Genomic DNA, 13,271 nt, shown 5'->3' with positions numbered 1-13,271 from the left:
TATTTACCATTTGAAGTATGTTTTATTTATATCATAAAGATACTATAAACTCAGTATAATTACCACATATACTCCAAATTAAGATATTGAGAAACAGGAATTATGCACACAATGGTCCATGCCCATGTACCTTGTGTGCAATGCTGGGGACAAACAACATTTTATTTGTAATACTATTAAAGTAATTCTCTTTGCCTAATGAAGAAAACTCAAAGCTTTAATTTGCTTTTTTATGCAGCCCACTTATACAATCCATTTTCTATTCTCTTATCATTTTAATATTCTCTATAGCTTTTTATAAATGTAACACTAACAAAGAGACTACACACACACACACACACAAAAAAAAAAAAAACACAATTCTAAAACACTACATCAGGTTAGCACATTCTTAAATGCTGCTTCTCTCATCAAATTATTAGCCTTATGCGAACAATAAATAAACTTTTGGTGAGCTCCTGGATAGCTTCAGGCTGCCAACAGGCTGCCAGAGAAACCAACCATGGAACTAGTGGTTCCCATTGACTTCTAGGAAGGGGAGAGAGGCAGATGATCACCAATGACCTTACACACTCAACCATGCCTTCATAATACAGCACCCCAAAACTCTCAAACAGGAAATGTTCTGCACCAAAACCACATCTGGAGGGTGACACATTGAGAGAGACGATGGCAATTGGCACACCCTCCCAGACTCCTGATCACGTATGTCTCTTTCATCTGACTGTTCATCCATACCCTCTGTAATATCCTTTTATAATCAATGTTTAAACATCAGGATTTTCTTGAGTTCTGAGAGCCAATCTAACATAAGAAAATAATCATGGGAAGCCTCAGTTTACAGCCACTCAGTCAGAAGCACAGGTGACACTCTTCTACTTGTAATAGGCTTCTGAAGTCAGAAGTAGTCTTGTGAGACTGGGACTTAAGGCCATGTCCAGTTGCACATGCCAAAAACTGAAGCAAATTATAGGACATTCAGTGTCTGGAGAATTTCCAAGTAGGTAAGGACAACCTCCACACATCTGGTTGTGTTTTGCTGAATGGTGTGCAAAAAATTTCTGAAACCTTGACTTTGGTCCTAGGTTTTTATACAAATTGATTCCTTTATCTAAAAGACTAATGAAATAGTCTTTAATAACCAGAACAGCAAGTGTAAACTGCAGACTGGTAGGACTTACAGTTGCAGTAACTAGTGCAAAACCTCATCTTTATTCTTTATTCCTACTCACCAAGTTGATTATCTTACCACAACACCTAACCTTGAATCATAATGAAATTCCAGTTAAGCAATGTTTGCTAGAGCCTTTTAATCTATCTAATTTTGAAAATGTAAATTTAACAAGACAAAAAATTATTATTCATAGCATCAGAACTTCCTAATTACCTGAGTACTTATTTTAAAAATATTCTGGCCAGAAATCCAGCATCATTTTCTTAGCATTTTCTAATGGAATATTTCAGAAATACAAATATGTAGAAATTCTACAATAAACTACATACAATACCAAGCTAAAAAATAAATCAGTATGTACAAAACTGAAACCAACTAGGTATCCAGCCCTGATTTTACTCTGGTCACTCTCATGAAGCAGTAGTAATAACCATTTGCTGAATGTAGTATTTATTAGAATTTTGCTATATTATGAAATTATACTGTTATATATTATATATGTTATAACATGTTATTATACACATATACCTATATACAGTAATTTATATAGAATTGTTTGATATATTTTAACATACAAAAAATAGTACCATAATCTATATGTTCACGTATTGATTACTATTAGTGTATTCTAATAGTTTCACTGTGTGCAGGATATCATTACTAAAATCTACTTATTGATTTCTTTACTAATTAACATTGAGAGATGTTTTCTTTATTGCTTCATTTCTGTTTCAAATGCAACTCATTTTTTACAGAAATTTTAGTTCAGTCCAAAATTGAACAGAAGATACAAGAGTTCCTATATACTCCCTGTCTCAGTACTGCAGCCTCAATATCAACATCCATCCCCAGTGTGACACAATGGCTATTATTAATGAGTCCACAATGAGACATTATTTCTCCAAATTCATAACTCACATTAGGGTTCCTCTTTGTAACATATTCTCTGTCTTTTGACAATTTTATAATGCTGTGTAATGTCATGCAGAACACTTTGCCTTCCCTAAAAGCCTGCTGTGTTCACCTACTCACTCCTCCCACTCCACGAGCCGTGGTCAGCCTCTGATCTTTTTATTGTCCTCACAGTTCTACCTTTTCCAGAATGTCATATAGTTGGAAATCATATACAGTATGGTGAACCTATGGCACATGTACTGCAGCTGGCTGTTATCACTAAAAGCTCTAAAAGGTTTGCTATCACTGATACAGACATATAAAGTGCCTCCACATCTCTTCGTGAATAGTTCATCTCTTTTCAGTTCTGAATAATACTTTTTCTGGATGAACCACAGTTTACTTGCTCATGTGCTTGAAGATGTGCTGGTAGTTTCCAGGATTGGGTGATTATGACTAAAGCTGCTATAAACATTCACGTGCAGGTTTCTGCAGTGCCCTAAGCTTTCAATTCATTTGGCCAAGGAGTATGATGACACATTATGAGAGGTTTAGTGATGGAAGAAGCTGTCCTGCTGTCCTCCAAAGCGTCTGATCCATCTGCACGCCATCAGCAATAAGCAAGAACACCCTCTGCTTAACAGCTTCACCAATATTTGATGTCTCAGTGTTTTGGACTTTTGCCCTTCTAATAGGTTTATAGTAAACTTTTCCTTTTTTTATTACTAGAAAAAAAAACTCAAACATGAAAAGGTATGTGCTTGTTTTCATAAGCACATATTAAAGAATTGATCTAAGCCAGCATGTTTCTTAGAATGAATTTGCTGGTCCCACTTATGATCATTTTAAACATTAACAAGTATAAATATGTTCCTTTCCAATGAGGGTGTGTCATTTTATACTCTTAACAGAAATATATATAAATTCCTCTTGGTCCACATCGTTGCCACCATTTTACACTGTTACCGATTTCATGCATGCAAATTTAGAATATAGCTTTATTTTGCTCATCTTCTGTTACAAGTAATCTTGAAAATCCTTTAAAATATTTGGAATTCATTTAAGTTTCCATTTTCTTCAAACTTCTCCAAATATTTTGAATATTTTTCTAACTGGATATTCTTTCTCATTTGTGAATTTATAGTGAGATCTTTATATATTTTAAGTAATAAATATTTTTCCCAATTCAAAACTTTTTAAAATTTGTTCATGTTCATGTGATGGGGGTATTGTGTTATTTGTGTTATAGTATTTGTTTTTTACCCATGAGCCTTTCATTTTACTGTGTCAAAATCTTATTTTGCTTTGTTATTTGTGCTTCTTGAACTTTTTAAAAATAAGCTTATATTCACTAATATTTACCACTTTATATATAAAATTTGATTAGTTTTCACAACTATCTAACACCACCACAATCAGAAAATGGAACATTTCCACCTACTTTTATGGAATAAAAATGTTTGCCTGTTTCTACAGTATATTCCCATCTACTTCTCTCCACCACTCAGTTATTTTATGTCACTGTTTTCCAATTTCATGTACAGGGGGTTATCCAATATAAGGGCTTTAGTGTGCTGCCTCTATCACTTAATGACTTTGACTTGCACAAATTAAGAGTTCATTCTTCTTTAACCACATAGTACACCTTTAGCAGTTGATGCAAATTTTGGTTGCTTTTAACTTTATGCTATTATGAATAAAATTGCTTTAAAAATGTATGTATAAGATGCTGCTAGAAGCATGGGTAAATAACTCTTGGATTAATAACCAAGAGTGGACTGCTATATGTTCTCATAAGTTTGATTTTATAAGAAACCTCCAAATTGTTTTTCAAAGTGACCATACCATTTTGTACTGAAATATAATTTTAAAATCTTTATTACTTATTGTAAAACCATGTATTCAACCAAAATACTTTTATACAAAGGTGTCAGAAGCTATGCTGGCAAAATGTCTTAACATTCCATTCCATGTAAACTTTGTCAACTATACATGTATATTTTAAAGATTTTTCTATGAAGTCTCTGAATATATTGTGCATTACGCATACTGAGGATTTATTCTTTATAGGAAGTTATACTATTTCTGCAAATGCACTACACCAACACCATTAAAATCTATAAAGGATTAAGCATTAATATAGTCACAAATGTGAATATTTACTCTAGCAACATTAAGGATATTAGATTAATTCCTTGAAACAGGAAGATAATGTCTGTGAACTCTCTAGAAAGTACAGTAGGAATTTTAAGAAGCCAAATCAAGTGGTAAACTGTCAAAATAGATCCGTGTTATCAGTCTAAAGAAGGAAGTAGTTAAACCAGAAGGTCTACTTCCTTCAAAAAAAAAAAAAAAAAAAATATTAGTGCCTGAGATGTAAGATAGAAAAGGGACTGTCTTTGACTGCTAGTGTTTTCATAACTACAACAAGGCAAAAGTAAAGAAAAAGGATGGATGATTCGACCGGCACTGTAGAAGGAATTCATTTTGTTTGACAGACACAGACAGGGGGATGGAAGGAGACAGAAAGAGACAAAGAAACAGCAAGCAAGTAAAGCCAGTGAAGGAGAAAATAAGACAGGCAGGAGCAGGAAGGGTTACCTTGCAATGGATATACCATAATCCCCAAAAGGAGTCACCTTCTTAGAGAGAAAGGGCACGCATTACACATGCAGGAAGGTTTTGGCATATTTGGTAGCTTTCAAAAAAAGAGCAGGCTTTCTTCAGGTGAAGAATGCAGAATGTTTTCCAGGAAAAGGTAGAACAAAAGTCATGCAAAAGCTGTCAGCTAGCTCCCTCTAACTTTGCAAATTGTGAGGTGCTGGTAGTTTCCAGTCACAGTTAAATGGTTCTGCTCTGTGCCTTTGTTCTCATCCTCTTAGGAAATGCTCCCTTCTTTTTACCCCCGACTCTATTCATCTACATTCGCATTTTACCCATTGATTCACTCTCGAATTTCAAAAGCACTTATTAACTTACTAGTTGCCATCTGTCAGGGACACCCACACCAAGTCATGCCAGGGCCTCATGAAACTCCACCAAGCTCTCCCGGAGGAAATACTCTCTTTCCTACCTTCAGCACAGGGCAAAAGCATTGAACCTACAGGCAGAAAATTTTTCTTCCATCACAATTTTGATGACTGCTCCTATTGCATTTGTCCTAGCATCTGCTTCCTGGATATAATACTGTATATATGATAGGTCAGGGATTATCACACTAAAGCCCTGGGCCAAATCTGTCCCCCCAATTATGTTTGTACAGCCCATGAGATAAGAAAGGATATTACATTTTTCCCTGGTGGAAAAAAAATTGCCAAAAAAGAGTAATTTAGGACACACAAAAAATTATTTGAAATTCAAATCTCAGTGCCAAACAGCAATATTTTGGGGGAACACAGCCATGCTCGTCTATTTACTTATTTTCCAAGGGTACTTTCATGCTGCAGTGTCAGAGGTGATCAAATATCATAAAATTCACAAACCTAAAATATTTGCTAGTTGGTTCTTCACAGATAGCATATGCTAAACCTGTGTTAAAGCTTCATTTGCAGCAGTGTGCTTCACTTCAGTGATGGGTAAGTCACACTCTCAGATCTAGAAAGGAAGATGGTACCCTAGATCCCAGAATAGTCAGCAGCTATTCACAAACATTACCCTAATTCAGCTCTGATCCTCGGAATTGGGCAGTGTCTCCTTTCTGTACTTCTGGCTCTATTCTCTATTGTTGCAATGGACATACCATAATCAACATCATAAGCCTCAGCCCAAGCTTCTTCTAGAGCCGTTCCTGTTAGTATATGTGAGAACTAAAGCTTCTAGGACATACTAGACCAACTTACTATCTATCAATGTTCATACCATAGAGGAAATTCTCAATTGATTAGACAGGGGCAAAAGAGACTAGAAGATTGCTGCTCACTGCGCTTGTCAGCATGGCCACTGTGCCTGAACAGACAGATGAAGAGGGATAAAGTGTCTCACAACCTCTTCTCAGTACTGGATGTGACTTCAAATGTGCAAGAGGTGAGATCCAGGTAGGTTTTTCTCCTCACCTACCTTATGCTTAGTAAAGATCATCACCACAGTACAGGTTACACATTTTCAGTCTTAGGTGTTCTGTTTAATGTTTATTTCACTTCATTTTCCACATCTTACAAAAAATACAAAATCAGGAGCTCATTTTCATTTTTTTTTAGACACAAGAATGATTCTTTCAAATCTTTCAAAGATTCTGAGGACAAATCTGTAGCTCAATTTTCTGATGCTATACTATTCAAATATCTTATAAAATGCTTCCTAACTTAGGACCTTCATTGGGTAACAGCATCCGTGCATGTTTAAAATATTAGCAAGAATTATTTCATTATAAAGTAACTTATGTTATAATCTAGCAAACAGTTCCATTCTGATTCAATGTAATACTCTGTCAAAAAACAGATACTGTCTTGTAATTGTTCTGTTTTACCAGAACATAATCTATCTAATTGCTTATTATTTATAGATTGGATATTTGCACATCACTGAAGCATTTTTTTTAACCACATCTACCACCTACTTTCTTTTCCATTCAAATACTGGTGAATTAACATAAATTATAAAACGAAAACACAAAGATATTAAAAAACCAATACAGTTAGGGATCATTTCTCTTCTCTCCCAAACACATTGTTCTTTTGCATTCCTTATATGCAAAATAAAATTCTGTGAAACTCAAAATGAATAAAGAAAACAATAATATTTATCTCCCTATAATTGTTTTATTCCAATTGAATTTTAGGGAAAACATTGAAAAATAAGTTTCTGATATTTAAGATGCTTCATAAACCTTATTTAAAAGTGAATCTTTCTTACATCATCTAGCATTTATCTTATACTGACATTTTTATTATTCAAAAATTCTCACTTGAATGAAAAGGGCTGTTCATCTGGAATAGCACACTATCATGCATCATTAATATCCTAATGTATTATTTATGATGGTGAATAATATCCTGAAATGAGTCACTGAAGATAAAATATTGCTCTATCATGTTCCATTACGAGAAGAAATACTTTTAATTAAAGTGATGCCATAGAAATTGGAAGAAATGGAGAGTTCTTCTTATTGCCACACGTAGAGGGCCAACTTACTTTTTGGAAGCCTGTTAAAAATCAACGTTTTTTATACATATAGTGGTTATGGACCCATCCTGGAAATACAGAATCATGAAATTTTGAGCTGCAACAAATTTTTAAAGATACTTATTACTTGTCCCACTCTGAGTTCACAATGATAAACATCAGGAAACTGTACTTGTTACAGTAAGATCACTAAATAAAAATGGCATCTTTTTAAGTAAATCTCTCTTCTTTGAAGACAATACCATATGACCATGGATCCAACTGTCACATATGTATAAAATAATGTTTTCCAGATTGTGTTCCTATGGAACCCAGTGTTTCATGGAATTTTTTGCTGTGGTCTGAAATTAAAGTATTTCCCAGAGTTTTAACTTCTCACTCAATTTTAACTTATGCAATAATCATTCATAAAGCAATTAAAAGTTCATCTAGTAAAATTTGACTCAATTTAGTACAAAACTAGGTATTTCAGTATTTTATAGTGTTTACTGTCATAAGTTTTAGATCCTGTGAACAAGGTGAGGCTTAACAGCATACTGCATCTTATGAAACAATCAATATTAACCATTGCTCATTATTATAAAGAACACTGTATTATGCACTTAAAAACCAAATAAATTAGGTCCCAGTGAAACTGTCAAACCAAATATTATAGAAATCCTTCTCAGAACTACATAGGCAGTTTTATTTCTCGTATGCTTCATTTGATCACTATTTAAACAAACATCCCTGTTCCTTAAAGGAACTCAAAATAGACTGGTCTACTTGAGATGACTAAAATTCTTCTCATCTATCTATGAAAAAACACAGAACATTCATTTTAAATTTGCTTATATGTTAAATGTTCCTAATTATAACTATTAAATATCCATATTGAATTGTCTCTTAATGTAACTCAAGTTAAACTCTAGAATAACCCAAATATTATCAAAGGAACATTAGGTTAACTGGCAATTATTCCATTTAATCAAGTAGTTTACTAGGTCCTAAAGTGATTATAAGTGAAAAAGAGAGAGGAAGAGCAATACTGCAATACATCCGGACAAAGGCCATGATTATTAGCTGCATAGCCAGGAGTGTGATTTTCCATCATAATGCTTAGTTACCAGAAAAGCAAGCCAGCCCAGGCTAAGTTGAGGGTTTTAAGTTTGTATTTTCCACATGACAGTCCAATTAATTCAGAATGTTAGGTATTTACTTTTAGAAAAGGGGGCCCAACAGTAAAATTGGGTTGCAAAATTTAATGCCAGCTCTCAGAAGTACAAATCAAATTCCATTATTCACAGTTGTGGACAAAATATTCATGGTTGTATTCTATTGTAGTCTTTCCCAGAATAAATAAAAATTTTAAAAGCATTAATTAAGACAATGTTAAATTATATCTTTTATTTCAAGAGCAAAGACTTCTGGGACTCAGAATGTATTCTTTTCTACATAAATATTCTTGACAAATATTTTCACATAGTCTGCCGATGATACTTGAGTTTAAAAACATCACACAAAGAAAAACAAAAACAGGACTTTAAATGTGCAATCTAAACAAACCTATTCATGCAATACATATGGAAAGTTAACTGATTAGTGTATGCACACATACTTTAAACAATCTGTTGATACTGCTATCAAAAACAGCAAACAAATATGACGTGTTAAATTTTAATCATCGAATATTAGCAAATAATTGGCCTAAGATTATTACTGGTCCCCTTTCTGACCTAATAAAAATGACTCTGTATGTGCCAAATATCATTCCATATATACCTGCATTCCAATATATCTAAGCTTTATCTATACATAGAATAGATAGATAGATATAGATAGATAGATATAGATAGATAGATTTCTTGATACATTGATTTGTAACCTGCTTCTTTACTGATTTCTCATTTTTTATACTTTTGTTCATTTTTCTAGTTAGATATGTCATCAAATCTTCTCCAATTGGAAATAGTTTTACCTCTTTCAATCTGGTCTTCAGGCTTTATTACACTTCCAAGAAAATAGTTATAGGACACACTGGACGTCTTTAACTTAGATCTGACCTTTCCACTACAGTTCTTCTTGCTGACCTTGAAATAAACTGTTTCCTCATACTGCATCTGCCCTTGTAAAATAATACTGTGCAGACATTATCAATCCATATCCTATTATTTTAAAAGTACAAATATAATTTAAATTTTTATCCAATCTTTTCACTAAGGAAAAGATTGAAAATTTTCCTCTTATCACTGTTAATATCAAGAATAATATTAATAGATGGAGCCACTCCTGAAGCCCCAGAGGAAACCTTAATATGATATACTTTTTAATGAAACATTTGTTTTGTTAAATATTTACCTCAGATTTCTGTATCAGCCAAAGCAAAACTGATCTACAAATTCCTTTTGCAAAATAATCTTATAAGATTTTAAAATCCACTTCATGCTTAACTGATGTAAGACATTTGGAAGATTTTCTTCTTTTGCTGTGCTTTGGAACAATTTATGAGGCACAGGTACATAGGTCTATATAATCTTGATGCATGTCTTATCAGGGAACAGTTTTACTACTTTGTTTTCTTTTTAAATGGGTCTGTTCATATTTTCTGTAAAAAAATAATTTTTTTAGAAAATGATTCACTTCATGAAGGTTTTAAAATAGATTTGCATATAATTACACAAATAGTCCCCTTATGGTTCCATTTCCTCTCATTTTCATCATTATCCCCTTTTAGCCCATACACAACTTCTTAATATTGGAATATTTATGCTTTCTTCCTTTTGATTAGATTAATTAGTAGTCTGTCTGCTGATTTTTTCAAAGAACCAATCTTTAAAATCAACTCAATACCTTTATTAATTCTAATGTTGTTTTCTTTGTTTTTATTCTAAAAGGCTAAATATAACATTTAATTTAAAACTGAATTGTTCCTTTTATTTAACACACTTTATAGTATTTTTTTTTTTTTTTTGTCTTTTTGAGCCAGGGTCTTGCTATGCAGTTTAGGCTGCCCTTAGGCTCACTTTGTAGCCCAGGCTGATCTCAAATTTGCCACAATCCTCCTGCCTCAGCCTCCCAAGTGCTGGGATTACAGGAGTGTGCCACCACGTCCAATAGTATATTTTATGTGTGAATCTGTCTTATACAATGAGACATATATATGTATACATGCATGTGTATATATCCATGTGTTTGTCAAAAAAAGTGAACATATTTATATGTGTGTGTATATATATACACAAATATGATATACATATTTTTATATCGTATCTAGATATATAATCTAGATATATAATCTAGATATATAATATATATTAATATATATTATAATAATATATCTAGATATATAATCTAGATAAAAGATCTTTTAAGAAGTTTTGACTATTCTAATATCAATAGTAGTATATTAGCATCTTTAAATAACTGCTTAAGTCCCTTTTTTGATGGTTACTACATATTAGTTCTAATAGCAATACTGCTATTAATAACTCCTTGCTTTTCCCTTCCTCTCCGGGCTAAAGTTGCATTGTTTACTTAAGACAATCACAAAGTTAAATATAATTCTGATGAACTTTCCCCATTCCCCTCCGCTTTGTGGCAGCTGCACTGACTGTGCTGTAACAGCACAGAACCGCTTCACATGACATCCTTCTGCCTAAACCATGGCTGGCGCTCAGATCCTCAGGGAAACTGCACAGGATGCTCTAAGGCCTTTCACACCCAAGCCTCCTCCAGAGTTCAACTGTCAGGATCTCACACTTCAATAAATTCCTGAGGAAAGGGTCATGCAAACATCTCAGCATTATCCATGTTCATAACAGCTGAGGATCTTTGTCATGAAAAAGTCATTTTGAGTAGAACCTGGACTCATATTTTAGAAACTCAGACACAAAAAAACCATTACTCCATTCTTTTGGCAGAAAGCAATTGCTAAAATGTTGAATGATGACTAGATCTTCTTTCTCTTAAAAGTGACTGTTTTTTGCCTTAATTCAAAAGGACTGTTTTTTCTTTAAACTCTTAAGACTTTGTTCTAGATAACCATTTTGGCTACAAGATTCACTTTCTTAGGTGTGCTATGCCCTCTCAAATGTGTACTTTCAGATAAAAGTTCTTCAACTACAAATGTGTCTTCTATCTGCATTGGCTTTCTACCTGCATCCTCTGCAATAAATGTATTGCATTTTTTCCTACTGCCTATACCTAACACTTGCTCCCATTTTTTTCATCTCTTCTTTACAGCTTTTGGGTCTCTGAAAGTTTTCCCTTTCTCATCTTCTATCTCTGAAGACATTACCTGTGGGTGTATGTCTTCTGGCATTCCTATTACTTCTGTCTCCATTTCTAAAATTACCTTTTCTTTCATTTACAACCTGTTCCTGTTATCTTTTAGTTCTTTTTTCAAATTTTATCTCTCTGTTTATCTTATTTCTGAGTTTTTAATTTACAGTGTCTCCTTCATAGTGTCTCTGATTTTCAAAATTTTTTTAGCTTATTTTGAAATAGTAAGTAATGGTTGTAAATTTATTTACCAGGTAAATTATATTATCTATGGACATTATTCTGCTCTTATTCATTTTTGAAGAGAATAAAATGAAATAAAAAGAACAAAACAAAGCAAAACAATGGGAATGATACTGGATTTCAAAAGCAAGACAGTAGAAAATCAATCATAGTTACTGTAACGTACATTGTTATCCTCTAAATAAACGCTTAGACCACCAGACACAGGCATGCAAGTCAATCAAAAAGCACACTAAACAATATAAGCACTAAGTTGTCTCTTTATTCCAGTTGCTATCATTTCAGAAATTTCACATCTGTGACTTCTAATTTTTTTGTGTCTATGTCTTCTGTTCTGTTCTGGGTGGGCTGGAGGTCTGAGAGTGCACCCTGTTGCTTCATCTTGACACTTTACTGCATTCCTGTGAATCAGCTGGATGCTGAGTCCTGGGTGTTACCTTCCCTGGCTGCCCATCTCATGGTATAGGGCACTGGGCTAGGCACCTAGATTCCTCCAACCCAAGGTTTCCAGTGTGGTGGAGGAGTATGGGCAGCAGCTCATCAAAGTCACTCCATGTCAGTGGAAACCCAGTGGGGTGGCTTCCTCTCCTCTGGGCCCCTGACCACAGGCTCACCAGTGGGAGTAGCTTCTCCTAAGGGCCTGCAGCAGCAGGCTCACTGGGGGACAGGGAGGGAGTTGTTTCTTTCCAATGAATTAACCACTACATTTCTGAAGTTCTAAAATGGCCATTAGACCATATAAAGATACCACTTTACCATCCTGCTTTCAACACCTTCAGAACACTGTCAGTCTTGATTCAGGGACATTTCTGATCTCACTCTGTTTTACATCTAAAATTATATATGATAATTTTATATATGTATATATTAAAGACAATTGTAAATAATTCTATAAACACATACACATTAGACTTCTTATAGAAAAAATTTACATGATTATATATGTATTACTATCTTATAATATCTACAGGCAATAAAGGCATGCCAGATGAACAGGTAAAAATTGAGTTGATTTCATTTGTTTCTTTGAGTGCTCCATGGCCCTGGGGCACCCGCCTCCATGATTCTCCCACTGTGTCCTACTGTGTCTGAAGCATCACCTCTTATCTTACCAGCTGTATTGATTCTACTTTCTTGCCCCTTTTTGTCTGGACCTAGTCTATCCTCAGATGCCTGCTCAATGCAGACTGCATCTGCAATTGTTTCTGCTCAGAGCAGGGATTTGTTCTGAACAGAGCTCTACTTACGCTCCTTACGAAAGCGCCCAAGTCCCAACTTGCTCAAGAAACATCCCATGTGTCCATGGTTTGGTTTGGTTTGATTCCGTTCGGTTCTGTTCTGTTCTTTTGTTTTCCTCTCTCAGGCATGGCTGCTGCTTTCCTGTGTACTCTACCACCACGTTACCAGGTTTTGCAGACAACACGGATCGCACTGCCTTCCCTCTGCTTCCTCCTCTATGTGTACTGATACTATCTGTGGGGAAACACCATTACCTCTTGGCTTTACATTACTCTGTATGTAACTAACAATTCTATAGCTTAAGATAGCTCTGGCACTGATTCCAGGAGCAAAAATATAA

General features: G+C 34.3%; 1 protein-coding gene and 1 non-coding gene across 7 annotated transcripts in view; both read right to left on the bottom strand.

Annotated features, from left to right (window-relative positions):
* Positions 1-13,271, bottom strand: part of Ryr2 (ryanodine receptor 2) — a 659,796-nt gene that overhangs the window by 417,773 nt on the left and 228,752 nt on the right. The gene's annotated exons all lie outside the window — the stretch shown is intronic.
* On the bottom strand, positions 12,367-12,499 carry LOC134478590 (small nucleolar RNA SNORA2/SNORA34 family). Its single transcript, XR_010051341.1, has one exon. It is a non-coding gene; the product is annotated as a small nucleolar RNA SNORA2/SNORA34 family (small nucleolar RNA).

Source organism: Cavia porcellus, unplaced genomic scaffold, assembly GCF_034190915.1.
Source record: "Cavia porcellus strain 051 isolate PalLab524CR breed Dunkin Hartley unplaced genomic scaffold, mCavPor4.1 scaffold_13, whole genome shotgun sequence".
NCBI classification, from domain to species: Eukaryota; Metazoa; Chordata; class Mammalia; order Rodentia; family Caviidae; genus Cavia; species Cavia porcellus.
Note: the sequence above shows the minus strand (reverse complement) of the source record. Positions and strands in the feature narration are given on the sequence as shown.